Source organism: Xenopus tropicalis, chromosome 1 (genome assembly GCF_000004195.4).
Source record: "Xenopus tropicalis strain Nigerian chromosome 1, UCB_Xtro_10.0, whole genome shotgun sequence".
NCBI classification, from domain to species: Eukaryota; Metazoa; Chordata; class Amphibia; order Anura; family Pipidae; genus Xenopus; species Xenopus tropicalis.
Genome location: NC_030677.2, coordinates 167,886,567 through 167,907,452, shown reverse-complemented (window position 1 = coordinate 167,907,452; position 20,886 = coordinate 167,886,567).

Below are 20,886 nucleotides of genomic sequence, written 5' to 3'. Positions count from 1 at the left end.
CACCTGGGGGCAGGGCTAAAAGCACAAAAAAGTCCAGGTAGGTCTTGGGAAAATATTTGAGCAATTATGAAAATGTAAGGTATCTTTTATACCTACAAAATACATAGGGCCCACCAGAGCCTCTGGAGTAGATTAGCTTGGTATATTATCTTTGGAGGAGACGGCGCTCACCTAACCTGGATGACGAAGGTATGACGCCCCCCAAAAATTGTTGTTTTGACACCAGTAAACACTAGGTACACTGAGTATTATAATTTAATTTGACTGCTTGAAATAAAAAAACAAAACAAACCAGGGAATGTAATCGATTTATACAAGAAAAACTTTTCAATACAGTATACAAAAGTAAGTAAATTTAAGAAAGATACTCATATGATAAAATAGAAGAAAATAACTTTTAGAGGCCAGGGCATGTAAGAAACTGGATATGATTTCTGCTACAAACAAAAGACAAAGCTTCTGGATGATTCACACTGATCTATTCACTGTCAAGAATGGAACCACAATAACAAGAAACCACAGAATTTGATATCAGTCCTTCGGCAGAGAGAGGATCCAGTTCTAGAATAATAATTTTCATCCAGTATTGGCTTAAATAAAGCTTCCCTTACTAAAACTTTGGTTAGAAGTTTCACAGCTACTCTGCCACCATTATATTTGTTTCAGATGGAATAATAGTCTGCTCCATTATTATCTGTACGATCTGCAGCTCATTTATTCATAGTGTTTTGCAGTTTGACTGCTCTGCCAAGCATGGGGATTCTGTCATCATTGTGCCATTTGTTTGTCAAAGCAGGTGTACCATTGAATGTCATAAAAATAATGAAAAGAAGGTTTATAGAACCATGTTGTGACATATATATAAAGCACTCTGATTCCCCAGATTATCTCAATGAAAAATATTAGAGCTTGGTTAATGTTATACAGGAGCTTAATGACAGTAGCACAATAGAACTGGGATATGTATAAGTCAGGTTAGTACATACTGGCAGGTGAATTTTATAGGCCCGCCTTGAGAAATGACTTTGACAATGAATCATGTATTTTAATGGCAATGTTCAGTAAACTCGATAGTTAAACCTGCACTCTTTCCAATAGTATGTTTCAGGTGCAATTAGGGCGGCATGTCTAAAGCCAAGTAAAAATAACTTTTCATATATGTACTGTATAAACACCTAGGGGGCTATATTGTATCTAAAAATTTGCTTTATTTCAGGAAATGAAAATTTATCAAAGTAATTAAATATAATATACAGTTGCTCTGCACTGGTAAAAGTCTGGTGTTTGTTACAGAAACATGCTATAGTTTATATAAATAAGGTGCTGTGTAGCCATAGGGGCAGCCATTTCAGCTGGAAAAAAGGAGAAAAGGCACAGGTGACAGTAGATAACAGATAAAACACCATTTGATTCTACACAGTTTATCTGTTATCTGCTATGTCACCTGTTCCTTTTCTCCTTTTTTACAGCTTAAATAGATGCCCCCATGGCTATACTGCAGAGTATTTATATAAACTATGCTACAGTTTCTGAAACAAACAGACTCGTGTTACCAGTGCAGGGCAACAGTACATTATATTCTTATTACTTTAAAACACTTTTTTTGGTGTTACTGTTCCTTTAAGTATGATTTTATATCAACTGCATATTTCTTTTATACACTTCAATATTCTACAGCTCTTTTCATCTGAAGTGTAATTACATACAAATGTTTTGGCAAAATGTCAATAAAAATTCTCTTTGCTTTGGCAAAAATCTTGGTTTTTGGTGAAAATTTGAATCTTTTCACCAGGTGAAATTTCTCAAGTAAATCCAGGAGAAAATTCAGCACATTTCTGACACAAAAGTACATATCACAATTTTTAGAAAATATGAGATGTGTTGTAAAAACAAACCTGGTGAATTGAGGCAAATTTAAATATAATATATATAATATATAAATAAATAATATAATAATAAATAAATAATTTACATTTTAAATATACCCCAGAGATTGTAAAAGTTGTCCCTCACAAAATTTAGCTGTGAATTAAAAGTTACATTAAAGTTTCATATCCATCTGGAAGGGATGTTGAACTAGTCCATTTTGGAGGCATTTTGGGTTGGTTTTGTTTAATCAAACTCAAGACTTGCTCAACTTTAATTTTGTACATTGTATTTACGTCCCCTTATAATTAACACAGAAATATCTTTATAAATATGCATACTATGGGGCTGATTTACTAACCCACGAATTCGAATCCGAATTGGAAAAATTCCGATTGGAAAACGAACATTTTGCGACTTTTTCGTATTTTTTGCGATTTTTTCGGCACCTTTACGACTTTTCGGAAATTATCGCAACTTTTTCGTTACCAATACAATTTGCGCGAAAAAACGCGAGTTTTTCGTAGCCATTCCGAAAGTTGCGATTTTTTCGTAGCGTTAAAACTTGCGCGAAAAGTTGCGCTTTTTTCTTAGCGTTAAAACTTAAAAGGCGCGACGTTTTGCGCAAGTTTTAACACTACGGAAAAATCGCAACTTTCGGAATGGCTACGAAAAACTCGCGTTTTTCCGCAAAAATCGTATTGGTAACGAAAAAGTCGCGATAATTTTCCGAAAAAATCGCAAAATACCGATCATTACGAAAAAAACACAATCGGACGCATTCGGCCCGTTCGTGAGTAAGTAAATGGGCCCCTAAGGGTAGATGTAAGCTAAAGAATAAGCTTAAAATTACTGCTTTAAGTGATTCACCTAGAAAACTTATATTTAGAACATGTGGAACCTGTAGATCACATATTAAGATGACGCTTGATATGGAGAACAGTCAGGAATACTAGGTATGCCAATGTGAACAAGTGAAGATGACTGAATATATTGGCAAGTAACTAATGATTTTTTAGTAGACTTAAGGTATGGAGGTTCAAATTACAGAAAGACCCCTTATCTGGAATACCCTGGGTCCCGAGCATTTTGGATAACGGGTCCTTTACCTGTATATATATACCAGTTTTGTCAGTTTCTTTAATAGGCCACTTAATATGATATACACTATTTGCTGGTAATTATTCTGAAGGTATAGTCTTCCTATAAGGTGATGAAAGTTTAATAATATGAGATGATCTTTCATTTTAAGAATTTGGGCCAGTTATTAATGTGCATGTAATGCCCAAATAAATGGATTAAAGGGTGGTTTTGTGAATGCTGATGAGGATGGGTGCCTTATCAATCACCATCTATACATCAAGTAATATTTATGAGAAGTTCTGGAACATATTGTAGCTATTATATTCTATATTTCTTCTTTCATCACAAAGAATGAGGGAGTCAAGTTCAGCCACTGAGGTGAGGCTAGCAGATGGGAGCCTAGAGGCTGGATAACCCACAGTATACCCATAAACAGGGTCGGACTGGGCCCCCAGGACACCGGGAAAATACCTGGTGGGCTCCAGCGGCCCAGACCCAAACCCTGTTGCCGCTGTTAGTGGTAGCCCCAGGGGTCCCGGGGACCTGGCCCATAAATGGCAGAATCAAGAACAAAAGTCATAATAAAGTGAATTTATGAAATGAAATTTAATAAACAAGATGTGAAATCAAAATAACTAACAGGCAGCAGGCAAACAAATCCAGGAACAGGCCAGGAGTCAAAACTGGGAGATCCACAAGAACAGGGCAAGGAGAGGGGTTTAGAGGTAGGTGACAGGGAACCAGGCAGGGGACAAGGAACGAGGAGCACATCAAATGTAGATCTAGGGGGAAGCTGGGAAGCTTAATGAACAAGCAACTGCCAGAGCCAGGCTTATTTAGGCCTTCAATTGAAAGATAAGTAGCACATGGGGGAAAGGGACCAGAAGAAAGGAATACAAAATGCACATTCAAGAAACTAAACAGCATTAACACTTAAAAGCCTCTAGTGGCTCAGTTGTTTTGTGCAACAGCAGTTAAGTGCACAGCCCAAGGACATAGATCCAGACAGAGCCCAACAGAGGGCTTTCCTTTTTAAAGAATACAAATAAAAATCTAAGAACTTCACAACAGGACAGATTTCCAAGAATGTTTAAAACGGTAGCCATCTCCATATTAGGTAATTAATATTTATGAATTCTCTGTTTATATAACTTCAAGCCTCTACATGTCTTGCACCTGCACAAATTCTACTTTAGAGATGACATTGAAATCCAGGTGAGATGGGTGCGGCGCTATAGAAGTTTCCCAGGATAGTGAGTCTTTTTCCAAAAACAAGCGCCAGCCCAGAGTACAATCTGATTCACTACAAGCTTTCCTTGTCTTTTAACATCCTTCTATGCATGATTTACCACCTCATGATTAGCTCAGTAATTTAAAAGAGAATAAAACCTTCCCATGTTTGATTCTGTATGAATTATATGTATTTTTAATACACTTTGGTATCCTATTTATAGGTTATACCTTTGACCTTACTTCTGAAAAGTCCTTGTGTTTATTTTTATGACTTAATGAGCAGAGGTTTGTATAAGTTGGCAACGCGTTGAATAACACAATGGAAAAATTACGTATGCAGGTACCCCGTGCCAAGGTAGATTATGCCTTTCATAAATTACTTCCAGTTTCCACTTAACCTTCAGGATATCTGCTGAGTTTATTTAAGATAAGAATAATAATATACACTAATATTCTCCTCTTGATAAACTCATTAGCACAATAAATGAGTACTTCAGTCATAAATATATATATGTGTATGGTGTACTTGGGTCCTGGGGTTTTCTGGATAAAGGATCTTTCCATGGAATTGAATATAAATATATTAAACTTTGGTTTAATACAAAGTACTGTTGTATTATTAAAAAGCCTTTCTGTAATTACTCTGGTCCTTCAAAGAGAGCTGACGAGCTGAAGCCTAGCAGTATCAAGTCTAAACTCTGATCTCTCAAAATGTTAAAAATAGAAACTAAATGTAAATTGCATTGCTTAGAGTGCTTAAAGTACTTTGAGTTTCTTTACATCTATTTATTTTTTTGGGTTTAAATCCCATTTAATACACAATTTACACATTGTAACACATAAATAACACTAATCTAATAAAGTGTCACAATACTACAGGAATGCTTGCTTAAAACACACAGAATTTAACAGGCCAACCATCATGCCAGCCTTGCAGTGCTACACTCAGCTGGGTTATACCAGCACCCGTCCCACACCAGCAATCATTCCACCTATTAATTGTATTTATAGTTTATGTATGTGAGTGTATAGATTGGTAGGTGTGGGTTAGGTGTGCTGGGTTTACTTGGATGGGTTGAACTTGATGGACACTGGTCTTTTTTCAACCCTATGTAACTATGTAACTATGTAACCAATCATTTAACATCTTGGGAGAAGTCCCCACCTAAACACCTCAGCACCTATCAACAAGGAGAGAGAGCTGGATGCTTCTCCAACTGCCACAAACAAGAAAAGTGCTCCGATCCAGATGTGCCCCTCACTTTGCCCTACTGTTCTTTTCTATCCCTCTTGGTCCAATAAAGTCTCCTCTACAGTAACCCTTGTGCATTTTATACTGCTGTTTAAATCCTACTATACACCTGTTGGTTGAAGAATATGCCATATCTTCACACTGTTGGTTTGTAGGTTAAGCTCTTATGTCAAATATGTCTAAATATTCAAGATAATTTGTTGGTCATGTATCTATATAATTATTCAACTTGTATAAATTACAATACATTTTTAGATGTCTTGTTATTAGAGGTGGTAGACATTATTTGTAGAAGGGGGTTATTAGTTGACATTAGAAATTAGTTGTAAAGGGGGTTATTCTTCCCCTTTACAGAGCGCTGGTAAGGCCCCATCTAGAATATGCTGTTCAGTTTTGGTCTCCAGTGCTCAAACGGGACATTATTGAGTTAGAGAGGGTCCAGAGAAGGGCAACTAAGCTGGTAAAGGGTATGGAAAGTCTCAGTTATGAAGAAAGACTGGCCAAGTTGGGTCTGTTTACTCTGGAGAAGAGGCGCTTAAGAGATGACATGATAACTATGTATAAATATATAAGGGGATGATATAATAATTTTTCTAATGTTTTATTACTAGTAGGTCCTTCCAATGGACATGAGGGCACCCACTCCGTTTAGAAGAAGGGAGGTTCCGTTTAAATATTCGGAAAGGACTTTTTACTGTGCGAGAAGTGAAGTTGTGGAATTCCCTCCCCGAATCAGTCCTACTGGCTGATACATTATATAACTTTAAGAAGGGGCTGGATGGCTTCTTAGCAAGTGAGGGAATACAGGGGTATGGGAGATAGCTCTTAGTACAAGTGAGGGAATACAGGGGTATGGGAGATAGCTCTTAGTACAAGTGAGGGAATACAGGGTTATGGGAGATAGCTCTTAGTACAAGTGAGGGAATACAGGGGTAGGGGGGATAGCTCTTAGTACAAGTGAGGGAATACAGGGTTATGGGAGATAGCTCTCAGTACAAGTGAGGGAATACAGGGGTATGGGAGATAGCTCTCAGTACAAGTGAGGGAATACAGGGGTATGGGAGATAGCTCTTAGTACAAGTGAGGGAATACAGGGTTATGGGAGATAGCTCTCAGTACAAGTGAGGGAATACAGGGGTAGGGGGGATAGCTCTTAGTACAAGTGAGGGAATACAGGGTTATGGGAGATAGCTCTCAGTACAAGTGAGGGAATACAGGGGTATGGGAGATAGCTCTCAGTACAAGTGAGGGAATACAGGGGTATGGGAGATAGCTCTTAGTACAAGTGAGGGAATACAGGGGTAGGGGGGATAGCTCTTAGTACAAGTGAGGGAATACAGGGTTATGGGAGATAGCTCTCAGTACAAGTGAGGGAATACAGGGGTATGGGAGATAGCTCTCAGTACAAGTGAGGGAATACAGGGTTATGGGAGATAGCTCTCAGTACAAGTGAGGGAATACAGGGTTATGGGAGATAGCTCTCAGTACAAGTGAGGGAATACAGGGGTATGGGAGATAGCTCTTAGTACAAGTGAGGGAATACAGGGGTAGGGGGGATAGCTCTTAGTACAAGTGAGGGAATACAGGGTTATGGGAGATAGCTCTCAGTACAAGTGAGGGAATACAGGGGTATGGGAGATAGCTCTCAGTACAAGTGAGGGAATACAGGGTTATGGGAGATAGCTCTCAGTACAAGTGAGGGAATACAGGGTTATGGGAGATAGCTCTCAGTACAAGTGAGGGAATACAGGGTTATGGGAGACAGCTCTTAGTACAAGTGAGGGAATACAGGGTTATGGGAGACAGCTCTTAGTACAAGTTGATCCAGGAACTGGTCCGATTGTCATCTTGGAGTCAGGAAGGAATTTTTTCCCCTCTGCGGCAAATTAGTGAGGCTTCAGTTGGGGTTTTTTGCCTTCCTCTGGATAAACTAGGAGTTAGGCAGGTTATATATAGGCATTATGTTTGAACGTGATGGATGTACAGTATGTCTTTTTTCAACCCAACTTACTATGTTACTATGTTACTTCTGTTTCTCCTTCTTCTCTTGCTCAGTTTTACACATCAGGCAGATCCTGGCAAGGTCAGAGCTTGCTCATTGGTCATGTTCATATAACAGTACTTATAATCTGCATTAGCTGCAGTGCATTCATTTAGCATCCTAGTATGGGTTTTTATTTATATGCATACATATTTAATATTTAAATATGTGATTCTACTATATTTTACTGCAATTTATCGATCTCTCTTCTTGTATTCTGCATTCCTATTGTTTTTTTCCCCTGTAACAAAATAAAGAGGCTTTGCTGGCTGCAATGACCTTGGTCTGTCTCCTACTGTATTTCAAAGGTATCTGCCTAAGAAAATCTGCTTTACCTTAATCCTTCTATGCACTACTGCATCCAATTTTGGAGTGTTTTTGCGGTCCACAAATTCTGCTGATTTGCCATTGCTAAATACTGCTTTCCCTAACTTGACTTTTCTGAGCTAGATAGAGCTGTAGCAGTGGCTAAAATTACGTTGGCGTGCATATTTATTCCATGGAAACAGCACATATCTGCCACACACATACATTTTCATTCATGAATGGTGCAAGATTTGTTCTATTAATAAAACCAGCTACGTGAAACAGCTATTTGTAGTAACACTCAATGCATTCTGACAGCATTCAGATTCTGGTAAGACATATGATCAGAGAATTCTGCCGGCAGATCGGCTCTTCACGTTCCAAGGCATGTTTAGAGCCTGTCGGTAAAATATTTTGCCATGTATTGCACAGATCATTGCACGGAACGTGGCTTAGATCTGTTGCTTTTAATGAAGAATAGTGGTATTATTTCATCCAGTGTTTCTTACATAAAAATGATTGTTCCCTAGGTTATTCTATAAAGTTAATTATTTTGATAAACCACTTATCCTTTATTTAGGTGTAGCTCTGTCTATAAATATAAAACCTACGTTACTCTGTCTTTAAATATTTACTGATATTTTTTTCTATTTCTGTGTTTGTGTTTCCAGCCTGGTTGTTTTATGAATGGCTGCATGCTTGTTGAATGACAACTTTCTGTCACCACAAGCGCATTTGGATTTCAGGCTGAAAATGTGCACTTCAGCATTTTTAAGCTAAAGTTCACCTGTATGAGCAGTGATAGTTGCCATTTAATTAAAGGCAGGTGGAAAGATACTTTTTGATGTGCCATTAGCACCATTAAAGCTTTTGTAAAAATTGTATAATAATAAGGTTCTTTTTAAAGGGTTATTTGTAAGAATTCTGTTTAAAGGTCATTTTAAAAGAGGACAAGTAGGTTATGTGAATTTAGATTATACTGTAAGCAAAATGTATTAATGGCCTCACAAAATGATTGAGATTATAAAGAGAAAAAGCATTGGACCTAGCATAGACTTTTGAAGTAAACCAACAGATTGGTCAGCACTGCAGAATGAGTCCCAATGAACCAGGCATAATAAAGGAACCCTGCCAGCAATGATATGAAAGCATGATCGATTCCTCTCAGATTAGAGTAACCCTATTCCTCATGATGACCTCCAAAATTATGATTACCAAGGCCAGAAACCTCACAACAAAGTTTATATTTTCTTTGGTCAAAACTGCTTATTGATGAAGCTATTTACAGTGTAACTTTTATGATTTCTTTCCTGCCTTTCTAATACAAAAAATGTATTGACAAAGAAAAAGGTTTGTAGATGGCAAGGAAAAATTGTAATGTAGGGTCAGAGGTTACTCAGTCAGATGGATGATCAGATAATACTGCCTGCAGATCAACTCTTCAAGTTACATGTCATATTCAGAGTCTGTCAGTAGAATATTATGCCAGGTACTGCACAGATCATTGCATGGAACTTGGCTTTGATCCATTGCTTGCAGTGTTCTCATTAATTACTAGTAGAACAATATTCTTTCAACAAGCTGGTATTATTTCATCCAGTGTTTAAGCATGGGTCCTTTGGGTATTCTATGAAATTAATTATTTTGATAAGCAACATAAAACTGCATCCACTATTTAGGTTTTGCTTTTTCTATAAATATTCACTGATAGTTTTATCCATTTATTATGTTGTGTTCCCAGCCTGGTTGTTTTAAACAAATGTGTGCATGCTTTCTGAATGACAACTGACGATCACTGTAAGGGCAGGTGGATTTCAGGCTGTAAATGTGAATTTGAGAATTTTTAAACTAAAGTATGGGTGGGGAAAGGCGTTCCTCTTCCAGCCACTAGCTTAAATGGGCCATCAGTAACATTAAAGCTTTTGCACAATTTGTATTATAGTAAAAGAGTACAAATAGTTTATATAAATTTAAGTAAAATGTATTAATGGGCTCACAAAGGAATTGAGATTATAAACAGAAAAAGGAATGGACCTTGGATAGAGTGTTGAAGTAAACCAACACTGGGTCAGCACTGCAAAAGGAGTCCCAGCCATAATAAATTAGCTTTGTCACAAAAATCAGTAAAGTTATGAATAGTATACCCCTATTCTTAAAGATCTGCACTCAGTCAAGACATCAACAAGCATTGGAGAGGGGAGACTTCACATGATGACCTCCATCTGCAAACATTATGAAGACTGCAGACAGAAACCCCATAATAAAGTTTATATTTCCTTTGGTCAAAACTGCTTAATGAAATGAAGTTATTTACAGAACAACGTTTCTCACTCCTTTCCTTCCTTAATTTTAATGTCTAAAAACTCAATAAAAGATTTTATTGACAAAGAAAAAGATTTGAATGGGATGGCAAGAGAAAACTGTACAGTAGAGTCTACACAGACTGGCCCGGGAGAGTTACAGTAGCAAACTAAAGATCATTAGTTATTTCTGTTCTGTGAGCAGTTTGACGAATTGATTGCACAGGGATTAAAAACAAAAGTATTATATTTCTTTAAAGAAGGGGGAAAGCGTGACAAAATTGGTACAAAGCCTCCTACTTGCTGTCACAGAAACCCGTGTCTCATTGGGTACCAATTGTATATTATGACCTGGATTTGGCATTGTGAATAGGCTCTATCACACTGCAGTTTTCTCATTAGTGATGAAAAATCAAAATTGTGGTTCCTATGGGCCAGCTTAGCTCCCAGAGTCCAGTTGCAGGTGCATTCCCAATGCCTATCCCAGATCTTCAAGTAATTTGTGCATGCAATGAAATCCAGCTGAAAATATCTGATTTAATACCAATCCCACTGGATGACCATATTTCCCAGGGACTGATACCTAATGACTCTTGGCAGCAGATGAAAACTACAGAAGCATGAACAAGCTTTAATTGAATGCCAAATGTTTATAAATCGGTTCATGTATATGGCCAAACATGACTGATCAAGTGTATTATAGAACACATCCCACGTACATTTCATTGTGCTACGGAACACAATGCCCTCAGCTATAAGTGTTCATATTCCACCTGGTTTCTCAGCAGATTCTCCCACATAACAGACTTTTTCTTTTAATGACGACAAAAACAGGTTTGTACAGATTTTGGGCTCACTTCAATAAGTCAAAATTCCTTTTGGAGGCGTGGAGGCAACTTTATCATGAAGTTAACTTTTCTCACATTGCTTTTCAGCCTTAAAGGAACAGTAACACCAAAAAATGAAAGTGTATAAAAATAATTACTATATTATGTACTATTGCCCTGCACTGGTAAAAGTTGCGTGTTTGCTTCATAAACACTACTACAGTTTATATAAATACCCTGCTGTGTAGCCATGGGGGCAGCCATTTAAATTGAAAAAAGGAGAAAAGGCACAGGTTACTAAGCAGATAACAGATAAGTCGCAGATTCCCATTGTATTCTACACAGTTATCTGTTATCTTCTTATGTAACCTGTGCCTTTTCTCCTTTTTTCAACAGTACATTATATTTTAAATATTTTAAAACATTTTTATTTTTTAGTGTTACTGTTCCTTTAATGGCCTTGTTTGGATGGTACTACTACCTCCTCTTATAAAAGAAATTGTACTTTGGGAGGACACATGTCTGCAGACATTCCCAGCAGGGCCTTGCCTGTATGAATTCCTCATAGTGCCTAAATATTGCAAGAGAAAAGCACCTCTAAGAGAAAACAGCAGGGAATGTAATTGATTCACAGACAGGGTTAACAAAGCAAGGCAGAAGGTAGGCACTGGTACAAATTGCATTAACAGGCAGACAAATGGCAGTTGAAAGCCCGAACAAAGGTGCATCAGGGTTGACAGATAAAGGCAGATGTTAGGGCAGGCAGCATACCAATTGAATTACATAGGTCAAGGGTCAAGACCAGGACCAAGGTCAAGGAACAATAGGAAAACAATGACACCACTGAGCCAACACATCTCAGATGTTCCTCTTCTTCCACAGGAGAGACTGAACATCCTGATAAATCAAATGCCTCTAGCTATGAATATAGTATAATAAAATAGTAATGTCATAATCACATGCAGTTTTTGTTTTTAACAACATTCTGATGCATATACCTTTCTTCATTATCTCACAGCAAATATGGCTACGCTGTCCATTTTCTGTATATGTTTGGAATCTTTACTTTCCAATTGTAAAATATAATACAAGCTGTAATAAACTGTCATTTGCGGAAAGAAAGTTGCAACTATTACATTGCAAACTGCAATATGGCAGCTTTTCAGGTTCTGCAAGAATAGGTGTAATTTGTAATGCAGACGTTTTTTCAGTAAAAAGTTTTACTATATGCACTATTCACTAGTGCAAATTAATTTGGCAACCATATATTGAGCATTTGCAAAGGAAATGTTGCATAATCTTTACTAGTTAACACTTATATGACATTTTTTGCATCGGATATGAGTTCACACAAATCCATACAGAATGTTTGAGCAGATGTTGATTATATGTCCCCGGTGACCTCTGGCAAAACAGGTTTTCAGGATTGAGTCACATGGGCATGGGTGTTTTATCATTGATATCATTTTATCATAATGACAGTTGCACCCCTACTAATGATATTCATGGTCCTAAATGCTGTAGTGGTGTAGCCCAGTGAATAGAGATTTTAGGATGACTTAGTATACACAAAGACCTTTAAAATAACTTTTAGTATGATGTAGAGCATGCTATTTTGAGACAATTTGCAATTGGCCTTCATTTTTTATTATTTGCACTCTCTAGTTCGGAATTTTAGCAGCTATCTGGTTGCCATGGTCCAATTTAACCTAGCAGCCAGACAGTGGTTTGAAAGAGAGACAAAATATGAATACAGCAGATGCCTAAATAGAAAGTTAAGTGATACACAGTAACAATAACAATATTTCAGAATCTGAGCAGTGACGTGTTTAAAACACATAAAGTGGAAAGAGTCAGAAGAAGAAAGGCAAATAATTAAAAAACTATAAAAAAAAAATACAAGCTAAGAATAGGCTATTCTATAACATGTTAAAACCTAAACCTTAAAACTGTGTTTTGTCATATATGTATTTTGCATAAGCCACATTTTGGTTATTTAAATGTCAAAAGAAAACATTGTGAGCTGACTAAATATATCTACATTTATTTTCTTTTATGTTGGTGTTTCTGACCACTCTAAATTGCCATTGTATTAGTCTCACTCCATCCTTTTAAAAATTTTTCAGCATGTGGCCAGTTAAAACTGGATAGTCAGGGCAAATGCCATGGTAAAAACACCCCCTCCACACCTTTGCTCAATATATGTACAGAAAGTGGATAACATTGGTATTGCTATTAAAAACATAGGGGCAATGTCCATTTAAAAGAAACAAGATCTCATCACCATCATCAGAAAATAAATATCAAGGTTCCATTTACAAAGCATTACTGTCGCTTTCTATTTTCCTTAGATTTAAGTTGTATCTCTAGATATTTGTTATCTTGGTAGATAAAAGGAAATAGATTTTTTTATATCATCCAGCTGCACCTTTGCGCCTTTTACCGCACCCTTTTGTATCAGCCAGTGCTATTATGTGCCTTATAATCATATTAAGGTATTTAGGAGTGTATATTGCCTGCATTATTTCTCTATGGGTATTAAATATTTTTACCTTGTATAATTTTTGAAGTGCCATTAGCTTAGGCTGTAACAGAAACTTGGGAATTATAGGTCAAGAATAGCAGGAGGGGTACAGGCTTTATATTTTCTTATAATTCTATACCATCAATGTAATACCTGAAAGAATATTCACCTACTATGTGCCCTAAGGGAATGAACTGAATTTTGCTCATTAGTTTACCAATGGGAAGATTGCTCTTTTTTTAAGGGTTCCAATGGGACCAGTTGGAACTATATCTCTACACTTTCAATGAAATGGACTGGAATTGCTGCTAGTTATACCTTAGCCAGTATGCTTAATAACACCACAAATACAGGAGGGGAACGATACTTATAACAAAGGTCATGAATATAAAAACAGCCATGCTATAAGTCCCTATACATTTACTAAATCTAACAACCTCTGCAGACAGACAGTGCCCAAATACATAAAATTCCCCATTTACATATTCAGCCTTACTGTGGAAATGACTGCAAATGATACCTGCAGCTCATTGTAGTTGCATAGGGTTTTAGTAATCTGAGCAGTGACGTGTTTAAAACACATTACTAAACTGGTTAAGGGGATGGAAGATTTAAACTATGAGGTGAGACTGTCGAGGTTGGGGTTGTTTTCTCTGGAAAAGAGGCGCTTGCGAGGGGACATGATTACTCTGTACAAGTACATTAGAGGGGATTATAGGCAGATGGGGGATGTTCTTTTTTCCCATAAAAATAATCAACGCACCAGAGGTCACCCCTTTAGATTAGAGGAACGGAGCTTCCATTTGAAGCAGCGTAGGTGGTTTTTCACGGTGAGGGCAGTGAGGTTATGGAATGCCCTTCCTAGTGATGTGGTAATGGCAGACTCTGTTAATGCCTGTAAGAGGGGCCTGGATGAGTTCTTGAACAATAAGAATATCCAAGGCTATTGTGATACTAATATCTACAGTTAGTACTAGTGGTTGTATTTATAGTTTATGTATGTGAGTGTATAGATAGGTCAGTATAGGTTTGTGGGTGCTGGGTTTACTTGGATGGGTTGAACTTGATGGACTCTGGTCTTTTTTCAACCCTATGTAACTGTGTAACTATGTAACATAAAATATATACCTAATGCAGCTTATTATGCCTACCATCAGGATAGGACTGGCAATCTGTGGATTCTGGCAGATACCAGAGGGGCTGTAAGATGCCATAGACAGTCACTATTTAATTTAATGGGCTGGCGGAAGACTGTTTGGGCCTCTGTGAACTTGAAATGCCAGGGCCTATTTTAAATCCCAGTCCTGGCCTGCCTACCATTATAACTACATGATTCTCACATTCACACATTCAAGATGTAACTATGTTACTATGTAATATCTTAGATTGCTGTGAGCTATACATTTTTTTCATTAATAGAAAGATATAGGAATCCGTGTTACGTAAAAACTTGTGTTGTTACCTCTGCAAAAGCATGTGTTTAACTTCTATAAATGTACTGACATAGAAGCTGATTTCCATTCACTGAATTTTTAGTGGGTCGAATGAGAGGAAGTAGATTGATTTAGATGGAAAAGCTAGGGTGACCAGATCACTTGAAAATTCAGGGACATGTTCAATAAATACATGTTGTAGGGCAGCATTGATTTACAATAAGCTGCAATAAGTTCAGCCCTGCTAGCTGGATACTTTAAATGTGTCCCTGAAATTCGAAATATAAGAGTGACTATAAGAGTGAAGGCAAGAGTCTGGTCATAGACGGGCAGATTTAAGCTTGGTCCCCAGTTTCTCTGCCAGTGTATGGGGCCCACTGAGTGGCCTACCTGCTTATATCTGGCTGAAATATCAGACAGCTATCTAGTTATGGCCCCAGTTCCCTGCATTCACACCATATAGGAAAAAGATCCCTATATTTGCCAGCATCACCAAATGAGCAGATCTTTCAATGCATGGCCATCTTAAGGCTAATGTCCCACCGGAGATTTAGTCACCTACCTTTGTTGCCATTAGCTTAAGGCTTCTATTAGTGTTTGAAGTTAGAAGAGATAAGTGTGAGTGTAGCCCGTGTGGGTGGGCAATTTTTTGTACTGATGTCTGTTCCAGGCTGGTTTGGTAAAACTGTACAAATGTCTTTGCATGAGAGTGTCTGCAGAGATGTTCACATTTGAGTTAACTTTTAGTATGATGTAGAGCATAGTATTCTGAGACAGTTTACAATTGGTCTTCATTTTTTATTATTTGTACATTTTTAGGTATTTCAATTTTTGTTTAGCAGCTTTCCAGTTTGGAGTTTCAGCAGCTATCTGATTGCTAAGATCCAAATTACCTAAGGGGTTAAAAGGGGTTGTTCACCTTTAAATTAACTTTTCGTATGATGTAGACAGTGATATTCACAATTTGCAGTTGGTCTTCATTTTTATTATCTATGGTTATTCCGTTATTTAGCTATTTGTTTAGTAGCTTTACAGTTTGGAATTCTGGTTGCTGGGGTCTTGTTCAGCTAAGCAACCAGGCAGTGGTTTAAATGTGAGAGTGGAATATGAATAGGAGAGGGACTGAATAGAAAGATAAGTAATAAAAAATAACAATAACAATTAATTGTAGCCATATAGAGCAATCTTTTTCCTGCTCCAGGGTCAGTGATCCCCATTTAAAAAAACTGAAGAGCTGTAGCAGTGGAAGGCACATAGTTTGAAAACTATAAAAAAAATAAGGCTAATTGCAAAGTTGCTAGGAATAGGACATTTTTAAAAATACTAAAAGTTAACTTGAAGGTTAACCCATGTCATTACAGTGCTAATAATCTTCCACTCCTTTTGTTTTTAAACCAAATTCCTGCAAAATTAAATGGTAACATGAAAAAAGTGCCCACAGAGAATAATTATCATCCTAATTACTAGGGATTAGAAATTAGTTATCTCTATGCTTGAGCGTATACAGTATATGAGTCGATGCACATGTGTGTGATAGCGTGTAAGAGTAACTGCATGGGAGTGTGAGAGGGAATATGAATGAGTGTGTGTATGTCAGTGCATTAATGCATTTGATCGTCATTGTATTCTTTAAGCTAAGTCCAGTGGAATGAGACCAGACCTATTCACAGCTTCACTTACCTTTAATATTAGTAGCTAGTACAAGGGCCCTTGTAGAGAATATTTTTTTTACCTATTTCTATGATGGTGATTACAACTACTATTACACATTGGTATAAATGATTGGTATGTTAATAAATATCACTCTGGCTTTGGCATAGGGCCAATGTGGTTTTCATCATCTTTTCAAGGTACAGCTCCTCATTTGTGTGTATGCACACTTCTGCCTGGGGCTCACGTGTGCATTGTGAGGTACATATCACAGTTAGGGGGTACTTCTTTCTTCTAATCAGAATGGATGCCCTGTGTCTGCTGCAAAGACTTGCTGGTGAATAAAGCATCAGAAAGTTTGAATGGTTCCCTTGTATACCCATACAAAGTTATTATATCTCTCCTTAAGTCCCTCTTCTTCAGTGTAAACATTTATATCTTAGCCAGTCTTTCTTATACTCTCTCATACTGAGACTTTTCATAGCCTTAGTTGCCCTTCTTTGGACTCAGATTTATTAATATCCTATTTGAGTGCTGGAGACCAAAACTGCATGGCATGTTCTAGATGGGGCTTTTCCAATGCTGTGTAAAGTGGAAGAATGACCCCCTCCTCCAACAAATCTATACCTCTATATCTATACCTTTTAATACAGCTCAAAACCTTGTTTGCCCTTGCCCTTGGTCTGGATTAGAGTATTTTAGGCATGCACAATTTTCCATCAATAAGGGTAAGTAGGGGAATGAAGTGCATTGTCCTGTGAGTGTGAGGCTGATAGAGTGTGGGGGTGGAGTGGGTAATATATATTTAACATCATAGCACTACTGTGCTACTGTTCATCTAAAAACGCATCAAAGATGCCAGTACACCTTTTGAGTCAAATACTATGACCTAAACCAAAAGCATATGCCAGCCAATGTACAGTCAAAAAGCCTTCCATTTTGTTTCAGTTATTTCTTTAAATTATGAGGCTTTGGTTTATGCCTGTTTCACTCAGGCAATAATTGCATCCCTGTGCCATACCCTTAGGGGATTTATATTGATCATCATGGGAATCAATGCTTGAGAATTCTGCAGCTGGCATAAAAAAGCATAAAATGACACTTGCACATAATTCAGCTCAATGTATCTATGCTGACAGGACAAATATAATAATCACTGGCATTTCTATAGATGATGGAATTCCCTGCACTGGAGCAAAATCAGATAACCCTATCATGCAGCTAACTGAAGCAACTCTGAATGAAAGCCAAGGACCTTCACAGCAGGGCTTTGGGGACAGGGCAGGGGTCAGGTTCAGTTTTAATGCAGCCCAGAGGTATCAGTAAGTTTCCTGTTCCACCCTGTTATATTAGCTCACCTGTAATTTCAATAGGCACAGTCCACATTCTTCATTTCATTCCAATAGAAAACATCAGGGTAGGGAAGCAGATTAGGGAAAATTATTTAATTCATACAATTTAATGCATAAAATGCAAACCTATAAATCAGGGTACATGTACATCTGCAAGTTCAATGAGCAGTGCATCATCTTTCCCAGAATTCCAGCATCATTGCAGTTAGAAAAGGGAGATTTGGTTGGTGCATTTGCACTGCCTCTACCGCAGTTGTGCACAATTTTGTAACAAATAAGACACGACTGCGCAGAAGTCGGCCTGGTGTAATTGTCACGGTTTACCATGAGAGTGCCGTCTGCACCCAATTCTTTAGGTGAAAGTGTGCTGCACCCACTGACGCTGGGCATGATGCGGCGATAGCTCAAAACTAAAACTAAAAACTACACCACTGAACACGACTGGTCTCTATAAAAATATATGTCATAAAACCCTGCTTCATCTAAATAAATCATTTCTATAAATATATTCTTTTTTAGTAAAATGTGCTTTTTGTTATAGTACTGGGTAATCTAAAGAAGAAAATTGCCATTTTAAGTACTAAGGGCTGGGATCATATGATTCACAGTGCACAATTTTACCAATACAACACTCTTTTATTTTTTGGTGTTTCAGTTTAAGTAGTCACCTCTAAAGGTATAGTATCCTTTAATGAGGGGGCCACAACTGCACAGTAAATAAGCTCTATAATTTACATTTATATATATATAAGATACCTGGTTATGGAGCCATTTATTTTTGCAGATTCTTATCATGCTAATAAAGACAGCATCCTAAATATATAGCTTGTTTTGGTTATATCCACAATTCAATAATTTTGATGAATAATTTAGATGCATCCACTTTCCTCCATACTCTTCATAATATATTCATTGTGTTGGGGTAACAAATCAAATCTATTGTGTGCCGAGCCTGAAATGCAGGTCTGCTACTACAAAATAATGATTATTCTTTGGCAGCTTAGTTGCTTGTTCGATTAAACCAAATAAGTCATGTAGAAACACAGGCATATTAAATGAGTTGATATTCTGCATCCAGATGAGGTGATACAATGAATAAGGAAAGAATCAGATAAAAGAGAAGAATTTTAGACACATGTGCAGGATGACAGGAAACCGGAAACATCTTATAAATCACAAAGTCCATTGTTTCATTTAGATGTGACTCTTGCGTTAGGAGTCAGGAAGCATGCCTGAGAAGAATGAAGACAAATTCTGTAAAAATGTTATTTCCCTCTTCCATGAAATCCATTGTCATCTTGAATATGCTGAGAATAAAAGGAGGAAAGGGACAGGCCGAGTCAGCCGACTCCTTTCTCCTCTATACTAACAGTGATGGGCACTGAATGTTTCTTGAAAGAACAAATACATTGCTGTCCCTAGAGTTGCTCTGTGAGGATATCAATAACAATTCAGAATTCAGAATTAGCTCAACTGATGAGAGCAGCATTAACATGTACAAACCATCAGAGCCTCTGCATTCTGCCACACATTTGGTGGTAAATACAAGTTAACATTTGCTTAACACAGTAATTGATATATCTCCATGTATTACAGTTTCCGATTGCTCTTAAACCCAACCAGCCTTTACAGATATTTCACTTGAAAGACATTTGTCATGCAGATTAATGATGTGGCTAGATTAGCAAATTAATCCTGAGGCTAGTGTCTTATAGGGCCCCTTAAAATTGCGTGAAAAAGATTTCATGAAGGCATACTACAGTTGCTTATCAGTTGGAGTTGAATTATTAACATTCAATTTTTATTTTTTTTTTTTAAACCACAACTAAACTCATTTCCATAAATCCCAGTCATTTATCCAAAAAATCGAATTGAAAAAGCACGAATGAAAAAAGGTTGCTGAAAAAACACCAAAAACATTTTTAAATTGTTGTACGAAAACCATGACTTTTTCGTATTGTCATACAGAACCCCCGAAACTGTAAAACCACGAAGCAAAGAAAGATCTTTCAGTTGTAAAGGGACAACTGCCATTGACTTCTACATGATCCTAACAGGTTTTAGATGGTGTATTTTTGCATTCGGAATTGTCGTGGTTTTGACATAAAACAAAATAATGTTTTCAGTGAAAAACATAAACCAAAAAATTGAGCAATTGATCCTGATTTCACTATATTAATACCCCTGCCTGAAGCTAAAGTTTTATAGTTATTTATTTAATGTTGGATTATTTATACTTCTAGTATGACCCTCTCTATTTCAACGCCCAAACATCTGAGCCACTGCCTTATTCTAAAGATAACTTATATTATTACAACTTAATTTCAAGGTGGGCTTTCCCTTTATGTTCTGAGCTATTTTCCAATGTCATCCTCCCATAATGAAAACTTTTGTAAAGATGTCAAAGATTAACAAACCCTACAAATCTGCAGTGCTTTGAAGCTGAAGAGTCCATTATTGGAATCATGTGACTACAGTTTGTAGATGAAACTCTCATTGACTGATCTCTGTTTAAATTAATTTGTCACTTACCCTATTGCTTTAACTATCATCTCTGTTTTGAAGGCAATGGCCATGCAGTATGATTTCTTGTGGAATCTGACTTCTGATTCCAATATCTACTTTTCAAAATCCCAGTCTCAAAAGTAGTGAATACTTTTTGGCTTTCTGGACTTTTCTGGATTTCAAATGCAAACATAAGTCCTTGAGTTTCCAGGTCCCCAAACTTTATTTCAGCAGTGCCTCCAAAACTTAACTGCCGCTGGCAATATCCTCTGTAGTGGTATTGCATTGAATTATTAATGGGGCTTCTTAAAGAAGAATAAGACAAGGGGCATCTAATATAGCAATGAGCATGTGGAGTGGGGAAGACGGGCTGTTATATTGTAACTGACTGTCTAGCACAGTCCTCTTAGACTGTGTCACAATGGACACCATGGACATAAAATGATAAATGCAAGCATATAATATCATAACATATCACTGTACCATCCAAATGCTCTTATCAACTCTTATGTAT